The 13562-nt window shown below is 39.5% G+C and overlaps 1 protein-coding gene across 1 annotated transcript in view; it reads right to left on the minus strand.

The window, feature by feature from the left end:
• The window catches only part of CSMD2 (CUB and Sushi multiple domains 2), a 930229-nt gene that overhangs the window by 610140 nt on the left and 306527 nt on the right, over window positions 1–13562 (minus strand). The gene's annotated exons all lie outside the window — the stretch shown is intronic.

Here is a 13562-nt window from a genome sequence, read left to right on the forward strand (position 1 = left end):
ACCCACTGCGCCACTTCGGCTCATGACTTAGCTAATCTAATTTTGATTTAGCAAACATTTTTGCATTTATTAGTTTATACAGATGTCTGTTTTGTTAGAAACTCTTCCTTTATTAACCTATTTTATTTATATTTATGTAGCATTACTTTGTCAATATACCATGCGCATATTGTAGACTGTCAGTGAACATGCAAAACAACAAAGTGAACACCTATGACTAAAGAAGCAGCAGCAATTGTCTAGTTCACTACTTTTTCAGTATGCATTTTTTATGATTGATTGAATGATTGAATGAATGATTGAAAATGTATTTGTGTGAATGTATGCCTGTATAAATGTTCAATATAATGTCTGTCAATTTTCCATGTACATAATCTTAATAAATAGAAAATATATTCTATTGACCAAAATATATTTTGTGGGGGAATATATTATTGTAATTTCAATAATATATTCCCCTGCCTGAGTTTCGAATGGCTCCTCTTCTGCCCTTGTTCTTGTTCTTCAGTTCTTAAAAACTTGGATTTTCCTCCCCAATAGACAATAGGGCTTTTGTTGAACATGTATGCTAGATTGTATGTTTTCTTGCTCTTTCGGGATGTCATTTTATTTTCTTCTTCATTCTATTCTTTTCATACTAGTTTTAACAATCCCCAGAGTTGCTATGGAGTCAGGAGGTTTTATAAATTTGATGAATTTAGAGCAAATTTGATGTGAATGTTTTTACAGTTACAATGATATTCTATTTGTATAGTTTTCCTGTAAAGGTAAAATAATATGTCCATTAGTACATCATCACTCAAAAATAATTTGATGACATTTTGTCCTCTTCCCATTTTGTATAAAGGACCAAAAGCTCTGGAAAAAAATATCCATGCTTTAGTTTTGAAAACAAAACAATTATCTTGACTCAAAATGCAATTCAGGAAAAGTGGAAAGCAACTGCTGAGTTCCAGATGGTAACATCGGCCATGTGGGGATTCAGCAGACTTCCTACCAGAGGGCTGAATTCAGCCCTAAAGCAAATTGAAACAGACTTGAAATCTAGGACACACAGTTTTGATAGTGTTTAGGCTAACAATTGTCACAATCAAATTCAAGTACTGCTTCAAGGACAGGTGACTCCTATATTTGGCTAAGATCAATCTTGGTGGGAAAGTATTTTCTTTAAGATCATGTATGCCTACTTTTATGAAACTTTGGACCTCATAATTGGCAATTGAGCCATCTTCTGCATTGCAAATATTGTGGAGAGCCTTGGAGAGGTTAGGTGTGATGTAAAGTAATGTATGCAATAGGCTGGGCTTCCAAGAAGGAGGGGCAGTGTTGTAGAGCAATAACAGACAATTCAATTTTAAAAATTGGTTTTTCAGTTCAAAAAAGACAACCCCTCCTTAATAGATCTCAGAGTACATGGAAAATAGTCTGGCAAGATTCTGACTATAGGTGTGAAAACAATAAATAACTCAATTTGGAAGTATCACCATATGTTATTCTTGCTTTTGGAGCCTGACACTATGCATAATTATGATTCATTTTAATTTACTCATCCAAAAGGCAGAGTGAGCAAGGCTACATTGCAAAAATGATAAATATGGATATCAAGCAATCCAGGTAGAAGTCCCTTCATGCAACTTCAGTTATGAAATGTATACAGAGTAGGCAAAAGCATAAATGAACCATAGATGGCATAAAATATTCCCTTATAATGTTAAACAGTCCTGAATATTTATTCTGCATTCATTCATCCATTCAGTCCTTCACATTCATCTCCCCATGCTTTTGAATAACATTCCAAAGAAAGAGTAAACCAAGGCAGCTGAGTATCTGCCTGAATGGTCCCAAAAGAACAGCAGGTGCAAATTTCTCAGTGGTCTTTTTTTGAAAACTTTCCCTTTCTAGACTTTAAGAATCCTATAGTTGAAAAGGATTTCTCAATTTGTCAAAAGAGTGTCTCTATTTTTGCCCACATTATTCAACCTCTCACTTTTTCTTTCTTTTTTACTTCCAGCTGATTCCCTTTCTCCAGATTGCTAAACCTATTTTGTCAAATACCTGTTTGGGTTATCATTTATTTCATACCTTTTGTAACAGCCATTCAAGAATTATATTTGTAGAAAAAGATGTTATTGGCCTGGCCTGGCAAGAGGCCGGAAACTTTGTGTTGTATGTTCCATATACAGTATCTCAAGCCTCAACAAGGCTGCTCTATCAATAGTTATTGCCATTGTTTAGGAATTGGCTCTTGTGTATCATTTGTATCAAATTATGGTCTTAGACCAGTTTCTGATTTTCAGTCCCATCAGGTTGTGTATTCTTTCTAATTTTCTCAGCCTTGCTTTCAATACCTTAAAAAATGTTGACTTATTTTCCATTCACACACTAGAATGTTTAATATAAATCAATGTTCTGTTGTTACCAAAGAATCAGATAACACAAATGATCATACACTTTATATTTTCATGCACCAAATCTTATTCTAGAACCTTAACCCAGAGATCTTCAAACTTGTCAACTTAAAGACTTATGGGAGTTAAGTTTAGGGAGCCCTGCCTTAACCAGTTTGTCTCCTCACAGTCCATAGGTCTTCCCTAAAGAAGAAGCAAGAGTTCTCCGTATTGATGACGCCAGCAAGAAAGAATATTCAGACAATATTGGGTCAAAATATGTCTTGCAATTTTTAAAAAATTATCTGCAAAATCAATAGATATGTTTGTTCTGCTTTTCATTATTCCAAAGGTATTTGAGAATTCCTTCTGATTTTTTTCTTTATCTTTCTGACTTTATGTTATTGTTGAAAGCAGGGGAGGGAACGACTGCTAATGGGAGTTTCTCTTGAATCATTTCCCCCTAATTCTTCAGAAGCCTACCTGACTATCCATACTGCCAAACTGTAAATGTGCCAGAGAATTAATTCATTTGTGTTCCCTTCCCTTGTGATCTAATCACAAGTGAATCTACATTAAGTGGAATCCTCAAACCCCTAGACCAGCACTGGGCTGCAACATGCCAAAACCAGGCTGCACAAATAAACAAAGCCCCATCCATGGGATGCCTCCTCCAGTTTGTAGAAAACCATGGAACTGATTCCTGGTGGCCAAAAGGATGGGGGCTGCTGCTCTAAGCCAGGGGTCTCCAATCTTGCCAAATTTAAGACTTGTGGACTTTGGGATTTGAAGTCCACAAGTGTTAAAATTGCCATGGTTGGAGATCCCTGCTCTAAGCAATCTTCATGTCTGCTCACAGGGATGGACCTACCCAGCATGGTTCTCCTAGAAGCCCTACTTATGCTCATTCTCTGACTGTAGACTAGGGGTACCCTATCTGAGCAGTAAAAATCTGGATAGTAAGTATGATGGCAGCACACAGTGAAAGTTATTGGTATCTCTTTGCTGGCACCTAATGGCTTTCTGCAACTAAGTTAATAGTTAACATATCATTGTCAGGCTTCTACACTCAGACTCGGCAATAAATCTCAGGTCTCCAGACATATAATCCTTAATTCAGATGCTAGCTAGACATAGCAGAAAACTCCCAGGCTCCCATAACTCAATCTGATTAGAATTGCAAACAAGAATGAGACCTCAGGCATGACAGCTAATTGTCCACTACGAAATTCAAACACACTAAGATATCTGCATTTTTCACAGTGTAAATTTGCAGTTTCTTTCCACCCCCCGCTCCCCATTAGCCTAAATGGGTTCATCTTGTGCTAAGGTAGGAGAAAGAAAGCAATGACAGATGGGCCAAGGGAGCACAGTCCACCATTCCTATACATTATATATACACAGCCAAGGCCAACGAGCTGGGAGACTCTGGCTGCAGCGGGGCGGCTCAAGCAGTGGGGCGGTGGGCACATCTCCTGCTGAGCAGCTTGGAGAAGTTGCCAATGTAGTGGATGGCCAGGCACTGGATGCAGAGCTTCTCACACTGGCTGGAATTCTACTGCTGCCCACCGCCAGCCACACCCACCCACTTGCCCTCCTGGTTCTTTTCACTAGTGGCTTCACTAGTGGAGAATTTCTTTTCACTAGTGGCTCCCAGCTGGCGCTGACCATTGCCGTGCCTCACAGGACATAGCCCCACAGCTGCTGGCCGGCCCCAGTGGCAGCAGCAGTGGTGGCAGAGGTGCCCTGCGCCAGCCAGACAAGCACCACATACTCTGGGCCCACCTAGTGGGGGCACTTTTGCTGCTGGATGGGGCAGCGAGATTCGGCTACTGCACATGCACAGATGTCGAATCTCGCATGCACAGCATGTGCACAGCACATGCATGGCTGATGGTGATGGAGCTGTGCACGCAGCTCCATTTCCGCCGGTAGAAGGGTGTTCCACGCTGTCCTGCCCCTTCTGTATACACACATCTGCATGCACAAACACTTCATGTCACATGTGGTCATTTTAATCGCACCTAAAACAAAGACAAAGACCAAGAAACCTTATTTGCACATCACTTGCTGTCTAAACCACAGTGCTTTGGGATTGCACAATACTTGATTCCACTCAGGATTCTAAGCTTTCCATACATCTTATATTTTTCAGAAATGTGGTTTCCAAAAAGATAAGAACCCTGCTATAGCCAACCCTAACCTTAGCCCAAAGTATTAATCTGTAGTAATTTATTTATATTTAGGTTTTATTCATAAAAATGAAAGCTGAATGGAAACAGCCAAAACATTGTTAGGCGAAAGTAGAAAGTTGAAGAAGGTAACAATAATTTTATTCAGGAACAAAATGGAGCACAATTTATGCTAACCTCTCAAGATATCCCCATAGACCTGTGATGGCAAAGCTATGGCACATGATGGTGGAATTATGGCATGTGCGCACTAGCCAGCTGATTTTTGACCTTGGGGAAAGCCGCTTCATCCTCCAGAGGCCTTAAGGAAGCTTCACTGAAGCCCTGGAGTGCAAAAAACTGCTGAATGGGCGAACCGGAAGTTCAGAAAAATGCACTTCCTGTTTGCCCACTTGGCTGTTTTTTCACCATCAGTGATGCCTGTGCGTATGCGCAGGGAAGCACGGGGTGCGTGCACATGCATGGAGGGAGAGAATGGGTGTGGGTACATGCACGCATGATAGCACACACACACACACAAACACTTTTGGTATGCGAACCTAAAAAGGTTTGCCATCACTGCCATAGACCAAAAAGATCCCCTTAAAGATATGGTAAAAATACTGTTCCTGTCTGAAACAGAGCAAGTTTCTTAGATGGTCAGGAGAGCTACTTGACAGCTGTCATAATGTCAGCCTGGCCTCACAGATGTTTCTTCCCAGAGGCAAACTCAGTTTGGTAAACCTTGAATGGTGTTAACAAGTATTGCATTATTTTCTATAGATTGTGTCAGCCACTGATTCATTTCTGAAAGACAGCAATAAAAGTAGCTTTCTAAAATCATAATATACACCCACAATCAAAATTAAGAAGCATGTCAAAGAACAGCTGTGTTCTTCTAAAATCTTAGAATAAATTGATTGGCTTGTATATATACACAGAGAGAGAGAGAGAGAGACAAACACAGATAGAATGAATGGTTGACCTCACATAAAAATCAAGCTAGTGACTCACAAAGCTACAATGCCCACCTCCAATACTGCATGATTCTTGAGTAGTATTATTCATGAAATAAATCAGGGGTCTACAAACTTGGCAACTTTAAGATTTGTGGATTTCAATTCCCAGAATTGAAGTCCACAAGTCTTAAAGTTGTCAAGTTTGAAGACCTCTGAAATAAACTGACACATAATTTAGAAAAAAGTGTTTGAAAGAACTAAGAAATATCACCCTGGTTTCTTGGTCTAAGCAGTTTGATAGAAGTCATGGGAAGCTTGAAGTGCTCTTAGGTGGATCCCCTTGAAAGCTGATCTCATTTACCTTCTTGAAAAATAGGATCCTGTCCTAGCAGGACAAGTATCTGAAGGAACAAGTATCTGAAGGAACAAGTATCTGAATCGGAACAAATTGAAATACTGAGTAGCCTTCTTTCCAACTTGAATCATAGAATATATGAAGAAACTTTATTGTTTTCTTTGAGATTCTGGACACAATCTCAGATATTGTTGAGAAAGATCAGCTTAAACAGGCAGTTTGCTGTGTACCTATTGAGAGCAATAGAGGCAAACCAAGGGGTGTGTTCTATCTCGCTGCCAGTTTGCTTCTTCCTGTGCTGCTTAGGTGTACCTCATGCGCACACATGCGCACATATGCAGTGGCAAGAAAGGTCCATTTTTTTAAAAAAAAAAAGCAGAAAACAAGTTGGTGACACATGCACAGTGCCAGAAATGTGGCTTCTGTGCATGCAAAGGAGAGAAAAAACCCGAGAGAATAAAATCCCTCCCCCACCAAAAAATTGGCATCTTTTAAAAAATAAATGTAAAAAGATGATGGCCTCCACAGACTGGCACTGACCAAACCAGTTCATTGACATAATCATGATGTCACTTGCAGGTTGCTACTGATTCAAGTAAACCGGTCCAAACCAGGAGAAACTCACCTATGGGCAAACCCCTGAGTATGAAAATAAAATTCTTTTTGAAAGTAGGAGATCGGTCAGTGACTAGATTGTCATTATGTACTGCTGAAAAAAATAAAGGGAACACTCAAATAATACATCCTAGATCTGAATAAATGAAATTCATGCTTTGTTCTGTACAAAATTGAATGTGCACAACAGCATGTGAAATTGATTGTCAATCAGTGTTGCTTCCTAAGTGGACAGTTTGATTTCACAGAAGTTTGATTTCCTTGGAGTTATATGAGCCGGGGTGACGCAGCAGGTAGAGTGCTATACTGCAGGCCACTGAAGCTGACTGCAGATCTGTAGGTCAGCGATTCAAATCTCATCACTGGCTCAAGGTTGACTAAAATGAGGACACGGATTGTGGGGGCAATATGCTGGCTTGGTTAAAAAGTGCTATTGCTAACTTGTTGTTAGCCGCCCTGAGTCTAAGGAGAAGGGAGGCATAAAAATTGAATGAATGAATGAATGAATGAATGAATGAATGAATGAATGAATAAATAAATAAATAAATAAACAAACAAACAAATAAATAAATAAACAAATAAATAAATAAATAAATAAATAAATATATTGTGTTGTTTGAATGTTCCCTTTATTTTTTTTTGAGCAGTGTATTTCAAAACCATTGACACTAATGGACTTTCTGAATCAAAATTGTTTGGCCAATACTTTGATGGAACTGCAACAATTAGTGAACTATCTGATATTCAAGCATGATAACTTATGTCCGCTGGGCTGCCTTAGGTTCAATATCAGAGTTAGAACAAATGAGTAATGTCTGTATTTTATTTCCCATAGTAATCACCACTGATTTCAGCAAGTTTGGAACTGTACAACTGAGGAAGTCCTTCTCAGCAATATAATTTATTTTTATATTAGTTGTTTATTTCTAAAATTTATTAGCCACCTGTTAGATAGGTGAGTCTTTGCACTGACAGAACTTAGCAGAGGCTTGACATTTTAAACAGAGAACTTTTATTCTGGCATTTTCAGCACCACTCCAGCTCAGCTTCAACAGAACAGCGAATAGACTTCTGAAAGCTCCTTTTATAGTATGGCTGTCAGACAGCTAACCATTCACAATGCTTTAATTGCCTGCTCGAAGGGCCTCTTGTGCTTAGCCATTCAGGCTTAGCCTTTCTGGTCAATTGTAAGTTAAGAATGTTGTACAGTATTTCTGATGGGATTGTAAGTCAAGGACAACAAACACACACACACACCCATCTTACCGTTCTGGGTGGCTATAATATCAAAATATAAAATTGTATAAAACCTAATAATATAAACACAATGTTATAAAAAATAAACCTAGCTGAAAAGATGAGGGAAGGAATATGATAAGAAGGGGAGGGGTGGGATCTGTGGATAATCTATCAATTACCCCAACGTGGAACCCCTCCATTGGAGCCCCAAGACAGGTGTTTAAGGTCCTGTGGAAGGTAAGGAGAATTGGAGCAGTTTTTCTCGAGGGAGTAAGATGTTCCGAAGAGCAGGCAAAATGATAATAGTTTCTCATAGACATTTTCTGGGCAGTGGCTCTTGTTCAAATCATTACTGAAATCTCAATATAAATCTCAATAATGATGATATTTTTTAAAATGAAATAATCACTTTTGTCATCTAATTTTATTAGAGTTTTCACTGAGTGCTTCGTAGTTGCAGTTATTACATTTTAATTATACTTTACTTGGAGCAGTGGACAGCTTCGTCCTATAAAAGTCAGCTTAACAAAAATGTGAATGACCTTATGATAAGAGCACCTAAGCTTGTTAACACTCTTGATTAAGTATTAAAGCAAATAAACAAACCAACAAACCAACAGCAACAAAAACTCTCCTGGATATCAAAGATCATTAGTGCAATATATCTGAAGATGAAGAAGTATGAAAGAAGAACAAGGGCATGATCTTTTATGACAATACTCCAGAAGACAGGATGGATCTTGACAAACTTAAGCACTGGGCCCAAGCAAATAAAATGAAATTCAATGCAGAGAAAAGTAAAATCCTGTACCTAGGTACGAAAAACCAAAGATATGCATATAAACTGGGTGAAACCACACTCAATAACAGCAGGAGATCTTAGAGCCTTAGTAGACAACCAACTAAATATGAGTTAGCATTGTGCAGCAGCAGCCAAAAAAACCAATGCAATCCTAAATTGTATTAATAGAGGGATACAATCTAGGACTAGAGAGGTATTAATACCACTCTATAAAGCCATAGTTAGACCATACCTAGAGTACTGCATCCAGTTTTGGTTAGGGGACTGGAGACTAAAACATACGAAGAGAGGTTGCAGGAACTGGGCATGGATAGTCTATCAAAGAGAAGGATCAGGGGAGACATGATAGCAGTGTTCCAATACTTGAAGGGCTGCCCCAAAGAGAAGAGGATCAGGCTGTTTTCCAAAGCACCAGAGGGTCAAACAAGGAATAACGGATGGAAGATGACCAAGGAGAGATTCAACCTGGAAATAAGGAAAAATTATCTGATGGTGAGAGCGATCAATCAGCTTGCCTGTGAAGGTTGTGAGAGCTCCTACACTGGAGACTTTCAAGGGGAGATTGGACTGCCATTTGTCCAAAATGGTATAGGTCTCCTGCTTGAGCAGGGGGTTGGACTATATGACCTTCAAGGTTCCTTCCAATTGAAGTGAGTAAGTAAGTAAGTAGGTAAGTAGGTAAGTAGGTAAGTGGGTAAGTGGGTAGGTGGGTAAGTGGGTAAGTGGGTAAGTGGGTAAGTGGGTAAGTAGGTAAGTAGGTAAGTAGGTAAGTAAGCAAGCAAGCAAACAAGTAACCCCACAGCCTGCGTGAACATTGCCAACAATTATGTTGCTGGGCCCCTGTCACTGATCTACCTAGGTCCCCCAGGATGGTTCTAACCAGGGGTGGATTCTTCCCGGTTCAGACCAGATTGCCCGAACCATTAGGTGGCGATGCAACAATGGTGTCATGGATCCGGTTCGGTCACTGCAGGTCTGTGGGTGCCGCCATCATTTTTTGTGGGTTTTTTGGTTGATTTTTTTTCTGCTTTTTCATGGCTTCCCCTCCCACCCGTCCCCCAGGTACTGACTTTATTTCTATGCCCAAAGCACAGCTGGTCAGCTCCTCAGCTGTGCTTCAGGCTAATCCTGCTACTGAGCATGCAGGAAAGTAAAATTGCATGAGGGAACAGGTGCGAAACATCACGATGCGAACCGCTGGCAAAGGTAAGTGGAACCCACCCCTGGTTCTGATAGCTAACATGGATTCTCTGGTTAGCACCCTTGACATTCACAACTAAAGAACAGGAAGGAGATACTTGGATCAACTGGTTTCTGGGTCCTTCTTTCTACCTGGAAAGTAAGTTACTGTCAGAGCTGTATTACTTTTTAATGATTTCATTTGATTGCCTGGCTTGATAGATTGTTTCTTATTACTGCATTCTGTGTACGAAGGGTTGGTCTTCCTTTTTTTTACAGAGGAAGTTAGCTTTTGCAATGAAAGACAGAACATTGGCAGATGTTCATTGCTAAAGAAATATAAGAAAGAACACATTCCACTGGAACAGATTGCCTTCGAAGGTTGCGAGAGCTCCAACAGTTAAGAGTCTTTCAAGAGGAAATTAAACTGCCATTTGTTGGAAATGGTGTAAGGACTCCTGCTTGAGTGTGCGTGTGCATGTGGGGGTGGGGGGTGGACTAGATGACCTACAAGGTCCCTTCCAACTCTAATATATATATATATATATATATATATATATATATATATATATATATATATTTGTTTTCGTAGATTTTCCCACCACCACCCCGCACAGATCAATTCCGTAGCCAAGACCCTCATTTCCAGAACCCAACGCCTAGCCGACAAAGACCACCTGGAACCTGAATTACACAGTCTCACAAATGTATTAATTTCCAATGGATTCCAAAGAGAGGCAATCAACAACTTAATCCAAAAAGAGACACCCCCCAAGAACCAAGACACAGAACAGGACAATGGCATCGCCCTCCTCCCTTACATCAAGGGCACCACAGATAAAATCAGTAAAATTCTCCGCAGACACAACATAAAGACAGCCTTTGGTACAGATAAAAAAATAGCCAACATCCTAAGAAACCCAAAAGACAATATCCAACTTGAAAACCAGGGAGTTTATCAAATACCATGTAAAATCTGCCCAGCCACATATATTGGACAAACAAACAGGAGAGTTAATGCACGTGTTGCAGAACATAAGAATGCATTAAAGAAAAAAGAAAAAACCTCCTCCCTTTTCCAACACTTCAAAACCACAGGACATGAAATTGATTTTGACAGTACCAAATTAATTTCCAAAACAGAACACTACAGCAAAAGAATAATCATGGAAGCGATCGAGATAGAAAAACATCCCCAAAATATGAACAAGCGGGATGATACCTCTCGCTTACCAGACATCTGGAAACCAGCCCTCAAACATATCCCAGCCACAGAAACCAGACTCAGGACACACATTGTAAAGCAATCAAGCAGCCTACAAGTTCTAACTACACAGGACATCACGCCTAATCTACAACCATTAACTAACCAGCATACCTCAGCTACATCAACGACCCCAATTGTTACCCCTCTGACTCACCAGGAAGTTTCTACACAGCAGGCAATTACTGAGCCATCAAACCACACCCAGCCACCAGTATTTATAGAAGGAATGCAGCTCAGGTCTCGCAGTCTTCGCCTGAGAAAAAGGACAGAAACACCAGCCTGAAGATGATGAGTGAGACCTCATCGAAACGTCGCCAGAAATTTCCAAATCCTACACGGGAAGAAACCCGAATATACCAAGACCGTCATATATATATATATATATATATATATATATATATATATATATATATATATATATATTAAAAAAGTAACTATTACCCTTTAGGTCCTCTCCCCATTTGAAATGCACTGCAAATGCAAATGGGATTTTTCTCAAACAGCCTATTTAATAATTAATAATAATTTAATAATAATAATAAGCCTATTTACCTCTACCACCAGGGTATATTCCCTTTACCGCTGCTACGGGTGTGCTGCATGAGCAGCTTCGCTTCTCCTGCATGCGCGCGCACATTCCAGAATGTTTTTGCTTCTGCGCATGCACAGGAAGCAAAATCTCACGAGGGGATGCGCGTGAGAGAGATTTTGTTAATTTTTTGCTTCTGCAGAAGCCCAAATTTGTTGAAATCTCATGTTTGCTCACGTTCCCTCAAGAGATTTTGCTTCCTGTGCATGCACAGAAGCAAAAAACCACTGGGGCGCATGCATGTGCATGCAGGAGAACAGAAGCTGCATGCACAGAGCAACTTTCACTACCAATGCACCATCCTCAACCGTACCGGTAGCAACACACTACTGCCTACCCGTATAAGTACTACAGTAGTAGCAGGCAACACCTTTAGAATGCAGAGGAATAACCCACCCTCTCATGCAACAATTAAAAAAATAAATAATTTTAAAAAGCACTTGTCAGTAAAGCTGAAAACATTTACAATTGGGAAAAGAACAGTGGAAGCTCTGCTTGTCACAGGTTATCTTCCTTGTTCAAGCTGCTTCTATTAACACAAAGCTATTACAGCAAATAAAGGAGGAGGATCAAGTGAAGAGAAACATAGGCAAGAAGATAAAAGAAACTAAGAATTAATTTGGGTTGCTTGTAGTGGTCTGTCACTTCTGCATGTTTGAGGGCCAACAAAGCTCTTTGCTATTGAGAGGTGCCAGCAAAACCTGTTACCTGCAATGCACACTACAAAATGATGTTTTAGGTGTATTAATTAACAAGCACTTACACTTATGATATAGTAAATTGCCTCTGAGTTGAGTTCAGCCCCTGGTAACTTCATGGATTTGTCCATAGCACAGAATACATCTCCTAAGACAAGGGTCCTCAAATTTGGAGAAAGCTGGAGAATTCTGGGAGTTGAAATCCACAAGTCTTAAAGCTGCCAAGTTTGAAGACCTCTGAGCTAAGAGGTCAAATATGCCAATTACACTTAAGTCTTCCAGCTCCCAGTACATCTCTCAGTTCCTATTCTTGTTTCTATTCATTGCTGAAGTCACTCAGGAGAAATGCCATAAGGGGCAGCCAGATCTGAACTTCACCCCCATAGCCCCCACTTGCCAGATTGATTGATTGATTGCTCTTTCAAGAACAAAACTCCTGTAAGCCTTGTGAAGGTTGAGCCACACAACAAGACTTGAATCTAGCTCCTATGGCAGTTATACAGAAGTATAGCACCAAGGAATTAAAAGTTCAGGTTGAACCAAACCCCTGCAAACATTACCTGCTTATACTTCAGTCTTCTTGCCTCCCTGAAGCTGCTACACTGAATTGGATTTCGCAGAGTGGAAAACCCAACCTGAAAAACTGAATCCAGAATCAGATAAAGAACTATCCTGATGTCATCCTTTGAACTGATTTAAGTCTCTAACTCAGGAGTATTATAGTTTCAGCAAGTCAATGAGCATGTTGGTTAACTCTAGAGTTAAAGATAAAATGTAATTAGAAAAAAGAGAAGGGCGGCCGAGAAGTCTACTAAATAAATAAATAGAAGCATAAAAACATAGAAGATTGACGGCAGAAAAAGACCTCATGGTCCATCTAGTCTGCCCTTATACTATTTCCTGTATTTTATTTTAGGATGGATGTATGTTTATCCCAGGCATGTTTAATTTCAGTTACAGTGGATTTACCAACCACGTCTGCTGGAAGTTTGTTCCAAGCATCTACTACTCTTTCAGTAAAATAATATTTTTTCACGTTGCTTTCCGATCTTTCCCCCAACTAACCTCAGATTGTGACCTCTTGTTCTTGTGTTCACTTTCCTATTAAAAACACTTCCCTCCTGAACCTTATTTAACCCTTTAACATATTTAAATGTTTCTTTTTTTATTTATTTAATATATAATAATAATATGTATGTTTTATTTATTTATTTACTTACTTACTTACTTACTTACTTACTTACTTACTTACTTACTTACTTATTTACTTATTAGAGTTGAAAAGGACCTTACAGGTCATC

The sequence above is a fragment of the Erythrolamprus reginae genome, chromosome 11 (assembly GCF_031021105.1).
Source record: "Erythrolamprus reginae isolate rEryReg1 chromosome 11, rEryReg1.hap1, whole genome shotgun sequence".
Classification (NCBI taxonomy): domain Eukaryota; kingdom Metazoa; phylum Chordata; class Lepidosauria; order Squamata; family Dipsadidae; genus Erythrolamprus; species Erythrolamprus reginae.